Source organism: Pithys albifrons, chromosome 6, assembly GCF_047495875.1.
Source record: "Pithys albifrons albifrons isolate INPA30051 chromosome 6, PitAlb_v1, whole genome shotgun sequence".
Taxonomy (NCBI): Eukaryota; Metazoa; Chordata; class Aves; order Passeriformes; family Thamnophilidae; genus Pithys; species Pithys albifrons.
In genome coordinates this window covers 20182847-20195482 of record NC_092463.1, presented here as the reverse complement: position 1 = coordinate 20195482, position 12636 = coordinate 20182847, and positions in this window count along the sequence as shown.

The window sequence follows — 12636 nt, the reverse complement described above, 5'->3', positions numbered from 1 at the left end:
AGAGTAAACAGTGAAATATGTACCTGAAAGATTGCTTTGCATAAAAGAACACTGAAATTAAAACACTTCTAGTAACATATTCTAGTTTTGAGGATGAAAGAATGAATAGATGAAGAATTCAATCAAAACATATTATCTCAGTGTTCTTACTAGGCACATCTATAATCACTTCATAACACATTCTCATACGTTTCCACTGTAATAGATATAATATCTGTATCTGTTTCAGAATAAACATAAACTATTCACAGAAACATAAATGTATTTGTGAGTAAAAGACATTTAAACTTTGGTATATGTACAAATTTAACACCCATTTAACATGTAAAGGAATTAATCAGCTCTCTTCATTTTTCCTGAAAGACTCATTCTTTGCACTGGCTGACTGATAATAAGAATCACCTAAAAGATGTAAGGCAGAACAATAGCAATATGAAAGTCAGTCAAATCCTGATGTAAAGAGCAGCAAAATGTGTTTTGAGTACTTAATCTGATCAACATCACGAGTCAAAATCATAAAACATATGTGCCAAAATGGATAATTTGAATTAGTGATAGAATTTGAAGGAAGTAATTTCCTCATTACTAGCCTATATCTAGATCATGTCTTTATGAAACAATATTCATTGAACTTATTTATTTCTACATCTAAGCAGAGCGTTTGTCTTCCCTGGTGGAAATAAGGGGAATGTCAACTTCATAGCTCTTCTACAATGTTTTTGAACACTCTGTTCTTCCCAGGAGCTACCAACCTGCCATACCAAGAGCTACTAACAGCACTAAAGATAATAAAAATCATATCCGGTTTGGTAGCTTGGGAGAATTATCAGTGGTTCCTCTTACAGACAGCTAAGCTATAGAAACAGAAGTTTGAGTAGTTTAAAAAAAAAAAAAAGACTCTAGTACACTGCCTACTCTGTACTAGAGTTCTGGTTAGAGCAGAAATAAAATACTGCTTTCTTAAAGGAAATAACATAAGAAAATTGTTGCTGTTGGAAGCTAAAGTCTAGTCTAAACATAGTTTTTTCACTGGTAAAATGCAGTTGTCTAGGATATTTTTTTCCTTTTAAACTGAGATATGTACAATTATGTGCTTAGTTATATCAGTTCTAGTTCCTGGAGAAGAATAAATAAACTTTACTAGCGAACAATTTCATACCATTATGCCAGCAATCACAGCTACACTTTTAAGGGTTTGCACTACATAAGTCTTTTGTAATAGTCATAACAGTACAAGTCTTGTGTATAAACTGAACCTTTTGGAATATGGCAAGTATCCTGATGATCTGTATTTGTTACTGGGATTATTGGCACTCTGTCAAAACATCTGCAATATTTGTTATGTTTCTGCTTACATTTTATTACTTCCCATTCCCATCAGACCTAAGTAGAAAAGTTGTGAATAAAAAAATATTGCGAACAGTTAAACTAGTTATTTAGTAAGTGTATTGTAACCTCTCTAAATGTTGATATACCTTTTGCTGAAACTTTTTGAGTAGTGAATAATTAAGGACTTGGTAGTAGAAACGGGAACGTAGATTTAGACTTATCTGAACTAGTTTGCACATTACTCCTTTGTACGTTTGGAAGCAGAGGAAATTTTTTCATTCCAGTATTGATTGCCATACAAGTCCCTCTCTTTAATGTATCTTTCTCTAGGCAGTCTACAACTTAACAACTTTAGTGGGAAAGAAAAACATGTGTTCTCTTCTGCCAGCTAAATTGAGCATAAATTCAAATCTATCTTCCACAGGTGTCCTAAGGAAAAAAAAATCCTTTTAATTCACACTTTGCAGGCCATATTTGACTACTTGCTAAATCTCTAAAGAGGCTGTTAGTTCTTATGGACAGTCATACCTGCATAAAACTTAATTATAACAGTAACACCATTACACTGATTGATTTTTCCATCTGTATTTTGACTTCTCCCCTTTAAGCAATGGTAAAGGCATCAAATTCAACACTGTTTATAACAGTTGGGTCATTCTGTCAATCAATTCAATGTAAAAAAATAGAAACAGAAAGACATAAAAAATAGCAGGCCACTGATAACGTTAACCAGTACAAGAACCTAAACCCTTGTGATCTGTTTTAGCAATTAATTATACTGTACTCTTGGCCTGCATATACTCAAAACAGAAGCTGGTAAATTGACAAATTGTCTCTGACAATTTTTTTTATGTTAAAGTGCAGGATCTTTGTTAAGTGCAATTAGCTTTTTTTTTTCCTTTCCAGAGGACCTTTGTTTTCTCAATACAGTTTTTTGAATTATGCTGACTATAAGTCTTTCATCAAAAGCCAACAAGAAAAGGCACAAGTCCTCTCGACAAGGCAAGAAAAAAGGAATATGGATGTGCAATAAAAACTGAGATGCTCTTACACCTTATGCATCTTCACATTGGGTGCTTCATTTCTGGTGAAGATTAGTTACAAATAACTGGCAGTAGTTTTGTAATCTGGCAGTAGTTTTGTAATCTCTGTTACACAGATGAAAATGTTTGACAAGTATTTTTATTTGTAATCTCCACAAAGAAGTGGAAAACTCTGTAGGCTGCTGAGAATAATGCAAATCCAATCACTTTGTTGGAGAAAAAATACAATTTACTGTTTGCTGACATTTAAAATCATTACCTTAAGGATTTCAAGAGGCCCAAGAGGGTTGGAGTTTTTAGGTGGAGTGAAGGAAGTCATATCAGTAAGACAAAAGATGGAATGCATTAAAAATTAACCATGTTGTATTGAGCTGAGTTCCTACTCTTTTGGAAAGTTCAAGGATATGTTGTTCCACATAGAGACAACAAAAAAGGTAAGATTAAGCTCTCCTTCTTGGAAATGAAAGTAGACAAAAGCACTTTCTGCTCATCTACCATAAGAATAAGAAAGCTGATTTTTTTTCCAGTTCTTATGAAATAGAAAATTCCCATGAGGAACCAATGCATGGATTGGGTGGAATCCTAGAAGTTTCACCACTGATTTATTAGAAATAGGATTCACATCTAATAAGAAAAAGTAATTTTCTTATAGTGGTATTTATAAATTCTATTTGTGATTTTTACAAATATTTTTTGCCATTAAAGACAAAATGTTGACAAAATATCTTGTTATTTTTACCTCTTAAATGTTTGATGATGTTCATAGGTTTTGGGATATGCAAGATTAGTATATTAAGAGCTTTACCTTCTGTCATAAACATAATATTTTAAAAAAAATTTCCTTCTAATAAGAGTTTTCTGTTCTGCATTTTGTGCAACATAAAATGATCCTCTGATCTCTTTCTGCTTAGCAGGCTCTTCATCATGCAATTGGGCAGTTTTGACTAAATTTTCACAAATTTTCAAAGGCAAAAACCACTGCTATTGAACAAACAATGATTTATAAATGGATAAAATAGATAATCAATAGCAGTTCACCTATTATGATGCAAATAAATTTTCTACAATAAACAGGCTCAAGGCCCAAGAAAAAGGACATTTTTAAGCATATTAGGTGAAAAATAAATAGCAACAGTGCTGACCAGTAGCAGATGGAAAGATAAAATGTTCTTATTAAGCACGAAAATGCTGTATTTCAATAAAATTCTTTCATCTTTATCTTGAAGGAATAAAAATTATATGCTTCTATAAAAATGATGAACTACTCTACAGTCCATTAGCAGCTGAGTAGACTGTTAGTCTTTGTGAACAGAAAGCTGACTAAATGTCTAGTCCACTGACAATAATTGTCAATGTATTTTAAAACATCAAAGACATTCTAGGAATATAATATCACAGTTTTCCAAATGGGCAGTCAAGATGACCCAGGGAATATAGGTTGATTGGACAGACGTCAAGCTCACACAGGTTTTTGACCATAATTAAGAAATGGAGGAAATAGTGTCATTAGTCATTGTACAATGTTTAGATAAGTCTTACTAAATAAGCATAAATCATTCAGTTATAGAAGTATGAATTTGTTTCACATTTTGAAGCTCAGTCTTACCTACCTTGCAGATCTTTCTCAATTGTATTAATAATATAGCAGGTGACACTTTATTAAATCTTTTTGAAAGTCAGGGTAGATCTCTTGCATATAATTTATGTAATAATCATTCTTATTAAAGAAACTCCATATACACAAGGCAATTTCTTTTAATAGAGCTTCTAATACTGAGGCTGTCAGTCTTTACATCAGACAAGTTTCTGACCGAAAGCATGTGTGAAGCATCCTTTTTGAGGAGATTAAGTAAGGCCTTTCGAAATTTTTAAAAGGGTGAAGGGCAATATGAAAATGTTTGAACAGGTTTTGGCCTAAAAAAACAAATACTGTTACAACATTATGAGCTAAATGTTTGAAATAACTTGAAAGGAAAGACATGATACTTTAGTTTTTTCCAGTAACTGCTTTGGAGTATTTGTATCATTCCCTCAGAAAATTATTCTGAGCTACAATCAGTTCCTTATAGGGCTGTTCCCATTGTTTTGTGCAGTAGGAAAGAGAATGAAAATATCACCTTTTAAAGGTAAATCGAGTGTCAGTAGTGCTAGTTCTTAAACCGGTTCCCTGCCTTTTGAAGTTTAGATTCATCTGTCCTGTTTCTTAGGCCTGAACTTTTTAAAGTTTTATATAAAATATTTTAGCTTAAGTTAACCTGAGTACAGATTTTTTTACTGTTATGATTGATATTTGGTCATTTAATGTTGCAAGGTTATTATTAAATGAAATAAAAGAAATTTGAACCTCTTTTTAAAAAGCTTAGTAGAAGATTTCTTTATCATCAAAGGAACATTTATTGGAGTATTTTTACAGTTGTTTGCAATTTTGGTTTGACTGGATTTTTTTGATTGTTCTTTGAATCATGAATCCATAGAATCTGTGGTATTTTGATGTACTGGTATGTTGATTTACTAACAAATACTCTGAGTAAAACCCAAGAAATTCCTATAGACACATTCATGATGTCTTTAAAAGTTAAGCAAGCTTTCCAGCATTTGGAACAAACACTTCTGGATTCAGTTTTTCCTCAGCTGCAGGTCAAGAGTGGTCTAATTTACTTAAATCAGTTATTCTACTCCTAAAAAATATTGTGAGCACAAATTAATTCTGGGCATGACACATTTCGCCTTATGCATGTTACAAATAATGGAAAAGTCTTGGTGAATGTAAATGCACTGCTGTCCTCACTCTGTGTGAGTCTCTTGATGCGGAATAGCTCAGAGGAAGATGTTACAACTTATAATACCTTTCAAGTACAGCCTAGATTTAAGCCTATGGCTCAAAGACTTGAAGCTATTTAAGCCATCTTTATCCTATTATCAATGTCTGATCTTAAGACAGACATGTCTTAAGATCAGACATCTTTTTTTTTTTCCCAGTGTTTTATGCAGGCACTATATAGTTTCTCTGATGTAACTTCTAAAATAAACAGCATTCTGCTGATTTCGTAGTGCTTTGTAATGCCCTCAGATGAAGAAGCTGTATTCCAGCCTGTGTTTTACCATAACAGGAATGTTGGTTTGTTAACAATGTACAGGCAGAATTCAAATAGTATTAAAAGAGCACAAATTTTAATGTACCTGAGCTCAGACAAATAATGTTGGAAAATTACTTTCTGAATTACATTTCTCACATCTACTAATAACATGCTGAAGAATCCATGGTAAATAATTGCCAAAGGTGAATGCAATTAATATATGCTTTATATAGAAAAAAGGAAAAATGGTAACAGAAGTAACTTTTCATATTAATTACCTGAATATTACCACAGAATCATTTCATAGTATCAATTAGATTGGAAAAGACCACTTAGTTCATCAAATCCAACTGTAATTGTGAATCATTATGAGACATAGTTCTCAATAGGATAAAAATAGCATTGATTTTTCTTTTTGGCATTTCTCAGCTGAATTTACAGAAGTATGAAATGTTTCAGTAAAAAAATCTTAAAATTGAAAAGTAAAACTTATTCAATTTTATGTCTCATTCTATTGTTACTTTTACTAAAAAGTAGCTCTGCTTAAAATATGTCTATTTGAAGATTAATTTATCTGTCAGTTGAACTGATACTGTGGTAACAAGCATGAGAAATTCAAGGTGGATTTATTGGGACAGTTAGAAAGTGAGAACCATCTTAAAATACTTTAAAAATGACAGTTATATGAGTTAAAGGATGGGGGGTGAAAGTAAAAAAAGACTGAAATTGGCCCAAGGTAAAGACAGGAAAATGGAATAATAAATCATATAGGACAGCTGTGTTCTTTTATCCATGGGTCCAGATGTTCCCACTAAATGTGTAACAACTTCAGAATTATTTTACAAGGAGGAAAGGGACTGTGACTATTCGATTTCTCTCTTTCTTAAACAACACTAGCTGGGAATGTTTGATGCCAAGTAGAAACTTTGACCTGTGCTTGCAGGAGAGCAGCCTCTGAACAGAGTTCTTAAACATAGCTCCTAAGCAATGTAGGTTATGACATGATTTAAAGATCCAGTGCTAAAATACTAAAGTTATACTGGAATCTTTTTGAAAACAGTGACTAGAATTAAATCTCCAGCTGAAGCACCTGGGTAATATGAGGCCACAGACCCTCACTGACTGGGGATTTCTACACGCTAGCCTGTGTCTTTAGATGATGGAGTCCTGTTAGAATTATAATCAGCTTCATACTGAGATTGGAAGTAGATGAATGTTAGATGGCAAAAAAATGAAATTATAAGTCACTTCAGATATGTTTTGAAATAGCAACTCAAGACAGACCATGACAAAGCTATTTAAATGTCTTCCAAATGAAAATTGATTTTCCTCTCTCCCCTCTGCTTCATCCTTAAAATTTAATAGTTGGTTGCAAACCAGCTTATGTTTTCAAGCAAAATAGAGAAGGAAAACTTTTTTCCACTCTTTTAAATGTTTTTTTTTTATTACACAGGAGTAAAAGGTATACTTTTTTCTTTATGCCAGTTTCCTTCACCAAGATAGTTTTGAAACTTGACTAATACCTATAATATTAATATATCTACAAAGATACTTTATGCTCACAATAAAAAATAGCAAGCTATTGGGTATTATTAGGTTGTTTCTGTAATTACAATTCTATGACTGAAGACAGCTATTAGGTGATTATCACACCATTGTTTGCAGAAGAGGAGAGAGGATGATGCGACTCCATTAAATCGTCAAAGATATGAATGTTCTTAAAAGTGCAGATATTATATTTTCTTTTTAATTTGATCTACAGGGACCTGAACTACTATTCTCAATTTAGCTCAGTGCAAAAAAGTATGGAGAGAAAGAAAAGGAGGAGGCATCTACTTCTGGATTCAGTGAAGTCATAGAGATAAATAAGTACAGCCTCACTAGAAGCATCATGAACTTATTCTTTGCATCAAAGAAATGAAAACTCTTGGTTAAAAATCGAATAACTTTTCTAATGCTAAATTCCACAGAAACTTGAGTCCTTACAAACTTATGGGTACTTCAATTTGTTTTCTGTTGTTCAGAGCATAATAATATTGAGGGTGACATCTGGCATCTTTGCAGAAAATGAGACAATTTAAGGCAGTAGAGATCTTTGCAAGATTTATCATGAATTGAGATGTGGACAGTTTTCAACACATTAGATGACATTTGGTCATTTGTGTGGGTTTTTTTCCCAATTTTTTCTTCTTTTTTTTTTTTTTATTTTCTGTCTCTTTTTTTTTCTTTTTATTGTTTTCATTTTCTTTTCAGCAAAAACAATTGTTTCTCAATTTGGCAGGTCTCTGCTATATAACATATATTCAATTTTGTGCTGTTATATATTGAGTTAGGAAGAATTGAAAAAACAGCCCCAAACATTCTTGTTTCTCTTTTGCATGTCTTCCCTCAAAAATGTAGATGGGGACAGGATCTAGGGGAAAAAAAAGTGACTATCTCTTTAAGATAAATTAAGAATTACTGTCTTTAAAGTTCCACAGATCTACTGAAGAATTTGGAAAGACTGTTTTCTTTCTGACAGAACTATGTAAGTGTAAAGCAGCTTTGAGAGATCAGCGAAGTAAGCGACCTTGGCAGATTTTTCCAAAAGGCTGAGGAAAACATGTTTTTTTCTTGGCCTACAATGTCATCAAGAACAAGAACAGCTTATGAATTTGAAAAATGCTATTAGATCTATGACTATTTCTTTTCCTTTTTGGCTATGAAAGCATCGAGGCTCTACATGACTATTATCAGGAAAGCATTGGATCAAGGAAGTTGCTGTAAGAATGTTAAACATTCCTTGTTTGGTTTAGGTGGTGAGTACTTTTAAAATCTCACCTGTTTTTTAAATCCCATGCAATTTACAAATTTTCCTTCAGCTTTCATATTGTATTCCATTATTATAAGGAAAGGACTGAAAATTCACCATTTTCAATCTTTAATCACTTTGTTACCTTTTCAAGGTATGATCAAATCACCGACGATTACTTGGTGTCTTTTACAACAAGGGTTTGGATCACTCTTTGAATAGAAAGCCAGGTATATGTCAACTAGAATATGTTTGTAAGCTCATTTCCAAAGGCTGAGGCAACCTGCTTACAGTTTAGAGTGAGTAATGGTGCGATAAACACCTTTCTCAAAAATGGAAAACGCATAAGGTAAAGTACAAGCAGAATGCATTGTGGGAGAAGTGAATCAGATGGGCGAGGAGTTTTTAAATAACTCTATCATCCTGCTCTATATAATGAAAGGTTTATTTAGCATTAAAGTGGATAAATAGAAAATCTAAGACCGATTTTCAATCCTGTGAATATTGATATGGCCTGAATATTGAATTTTACAGTGAAGAAAAATCTAGATTAATCTCAACTAATATAACAATCCTAATGTAACTATGATCACAGAAGGAATGAAGAGATATGAAACTGGAATATTGCTACAGGTAAGTTATTTTTAATCTAAGCATATGAAAATACATTAAAATAAGATGTGCTTGTGTAACTAGGAGAAGTAGTTCAGAGCAGTATTTTGGGTGGAGAATCTGCTTGTGTTACCATCCTTCATCAGTTAGACAATTGGAGAAAACATCCCGACCCATACTAAACCAGGTGCAGATGAAGTAGGTTGAAACATAGAATCACAGAATTGCTAAGGTTGAAAACGACCTTTAAGATTATTAAGTCCAAGTCCCATAGGACAAATAGGCTTGTTTAGAATATAAATTATATACTTTGAGGAATAGGCCATCTATTTTTCTGTTTGGGATAAACCCTGTAATGTGTTTCCATAATAGGATATGCTAGGCTGTACTGGTGGCCTGGGAGAATAAAAAAAACAATTCTAATTCTTTGCTTCCTTAAGTATCTTACCTGTCCTTAGGGGGATGAAGGCCCACAGGATTTCTGAGACTTCCAGTCTAATTCTACTGCAGCATCCTTGCTCTTATTAAGAAAGAAAAATAGCTGGCAAAAATGAGAACACAAAACACTAATGCAATTTTTTACCTTGGATTTCATTCAATAAATTTATTTTCCTCAAGCAAGGACCAGGTGTTGAGACACATTTCATTAGTCCTTTCATGCAAATGCAGGGAATTTCTGACCCTGCTGTATATAATTGGAAAGCTGACTAATTACATGTTATATAATTATATGTTTAGTTCTTTGGAAATGGACCCAGGCAACAGCTTTCAGCCAGGGGGGCAAGAAAAAAAAAACAAACAAAAAACCAAAAAACAAGTCACACACACACACACACACACACACACACACAAATCCCCAAAACCAACAAAATCCAAACTGCAGTCACATACTGTTTCTTTCCTTACATTTTATACATGAATGAGTGTCTTTCTTTCTGTATAGTGTACAAATATTGTAGAGTAAGGCTTTAAAAGGGAGACTATAAGAAACCAAAAGATTTTCTGCTGACTAGGAGAGACATATTTTTTTTCCTATCTGTTCTCCTCCTCCGGCCCTTAACTCATTATCTTCATGTTCCAGTTCCACCTTTATGTGTTCTTTAGAGTCATCTGTTAAAGTGTAAAACAATAATTTTCAATTAAGGTCTTGGAGAAATATGAAATGAACTTCTGAGGGAGAACAGCATTATCTAAAGGAAAAAGTATGTAAAGACAGGGAAAATATGGAGACAAAATGTGTGGGCAGATTGTGCTGGGTTTTGGTATAGCTATGCAAAAAATAAATCAATTTTTTACTAAATCTTACAGTTCTTTTTTCTTGAATAGAAATTAATGCAACAATGGGACTAGTAGATTTACTCCAGGGTTTTCTAGGGGTTTAGGAAATATTATTTATATACAGTAGTGCCTCCTTCTGTTTTAATTTCTTCAAGCATGATATGCAAATAGAGGCCTGAAGAAGTTTGTCATGTGGATTCCTCGTGGCATGAAACCTTAGGATCTTGTTCAGTGAAGATGCAGAACTGTTTTGGAACACAATGCCAACTAAGGGTACACCCAAGAAGTGAGAAGATAATTCTGAGTATAATAAGTTGCAAAGTGAATTTAAAGAGTATTTTTATATGCAAGTATGTAGCATGACCCTCTTTTCTGCACTGGAGTGGGTATTCCTTGAGTCCATGTGACTGACAGTGTGGCACGACCACTCAATGTACATTCTGCTCCACAGGTATCGTGTGCCAGAACTCATAGTTTGGACTCTCACTATATTGCTTAACAGGAAATGATGAGTAGAGCATACCATCAAGTACTAGGTGACTATGTAGGGACCACATTTTTTTTCATTGTTACTGTGGAAAATGTAGAAGTGATTGGGAAAAGAAATCCATCAATTTACAAGCGGATAATATATTGCACTTCATCTTTTCCTTTACTGTTATTTCGTGGACCTGAGGGAAGTCTCCAGAATTACCACTTTGGGAAAAGGTTAACTGTCTGTTTAGACACTGAATAGAAAGAGAATATTTAATTCTACGGTTGCATCATTCGTTATAAATACTCTGAACCAAGAAGTTTTGGGATTTCATTTGTTCAGTCCCTAGCACAATAGTTCCCCTGATTGTGCTCCTCAAGTATTACTGAAATAGAATGACTTGATGAATAAATTAATAAATAAATATCTAACCCAATGTTTCAGCCAGAGGCATGAGATCTTTTTTATACCCTTAAATGTGTTATACAGTATTCTCTAGAGATTTTTTTTTTACCTAACAGCAGATGACAATAATTTTAAAATAGATTCATAATTCTTATGAGCTTTATTCTATTATACAATTGCAAATACCACCAAAATACAAAGCAGTACATAAGTCTTGTATTAAAATAATTTGTTGAGATTTTTTTATCATATCTCATAAAAAATTGTTTCATTGGTTGATAGAGAAAAAAGAATAAGAAAAAAGATATCAAAAGCAGTCAAAACCAAATTGGAACAAGTGAGAGAAATAATTATTACTGTATGTAATGGGTTCCTGCATTTTTTTCCCTAAATTTTCTCAATTATGTCAATATGTTCATATTCTTTTCCTAATCCTGTGGGGCATTGTCTAAATTAGACCTACCTGAGCATCCAGAACCACATGCAAATGAAGCCTGCTGATACTGCAGTTTTCAAATGTACAATGTGAATAGTCTTACAGCTGCAGTGCACAGCACTAAACCAGCGGATGTTATTCCTTTAGCAGCATGTGCTGGTACAGGATAGAAAATTTGGGGTGATTTTCTGAAGCCATTCCAAACTTTCTGGTCCACATTCTTAGCCTTTCTATGATTGCTTAGGGCCATTCTGGCTGTTCAAAGCAATTGTAAAGTCAACACTTCCATCCTGTTAGGAGGAAGGAAAATTTGAGCTTTCAAAACTAATCTGGTAATTTGAAGAGGACAAGTCTTTTGTAAGGTTTCTGACACTTCTGTTTATTTCTCCATAAGGAAACTGAGCCAGGAGAGAAGTGGAACTACTCAAACAATATCTAAATGACCATGCATATTAGAACATACTCTGTATTCTATCAGTTGAACGTCTGCAGGAAGTGCTGGTAGAGAAATGCCTGGATATGTTTACATCATGTCATACATTGAACAGTCAGTGTGCCCATGTTTACTTACATAAACACTGGTTTGAAATCCAGTGGTAAAAGCAGGTCCTTGTAAAAGATTCCCTCAGCATATTGATTCAACTGGAACTGGCTTTAACATGGTTAAAGTAGGAAGAAACTTCTGATTAAATACTATTAGGGTTTCCCTTCTGTTTGGTAGCCCTGAACTTCAGCCCACTTACTTGCTAGGACTCCATTTCTCTGAGTAGAGGAGATTAAATGGCTCTGAAAACTGAAAGGATGGCACATTTCACTTCACTTATTCCCAGAGATTCCTTGTCAATCACTTCACAACAAAATAATTCTCAATTTTCTTGAACCTAGGTAGGAACAAATTTATACTTGAGTCACAGTTTCTACTTTTCTTATCTCAATTTCCAGTGTGCCCTGAATGACCAGTGAAAAAAGCATTTCTTTATAGCTATTCATGTTCCCATCATGCTCCGACTGCAGTTTCTTAACTTGTGATGGAAGAGAGGAATAAATAATTTTTCTCTCACAGTCCTAATTCGCAGTGTCGAGGCTGCAAACTGAGCACCTCTAGTTCAGAACAGTAATGGCACAAAGACTCCTTCCTATTTTATTCATTTAATCCTATGAGAAGTGTGGTCAGCCAAAAAGAACAGCAG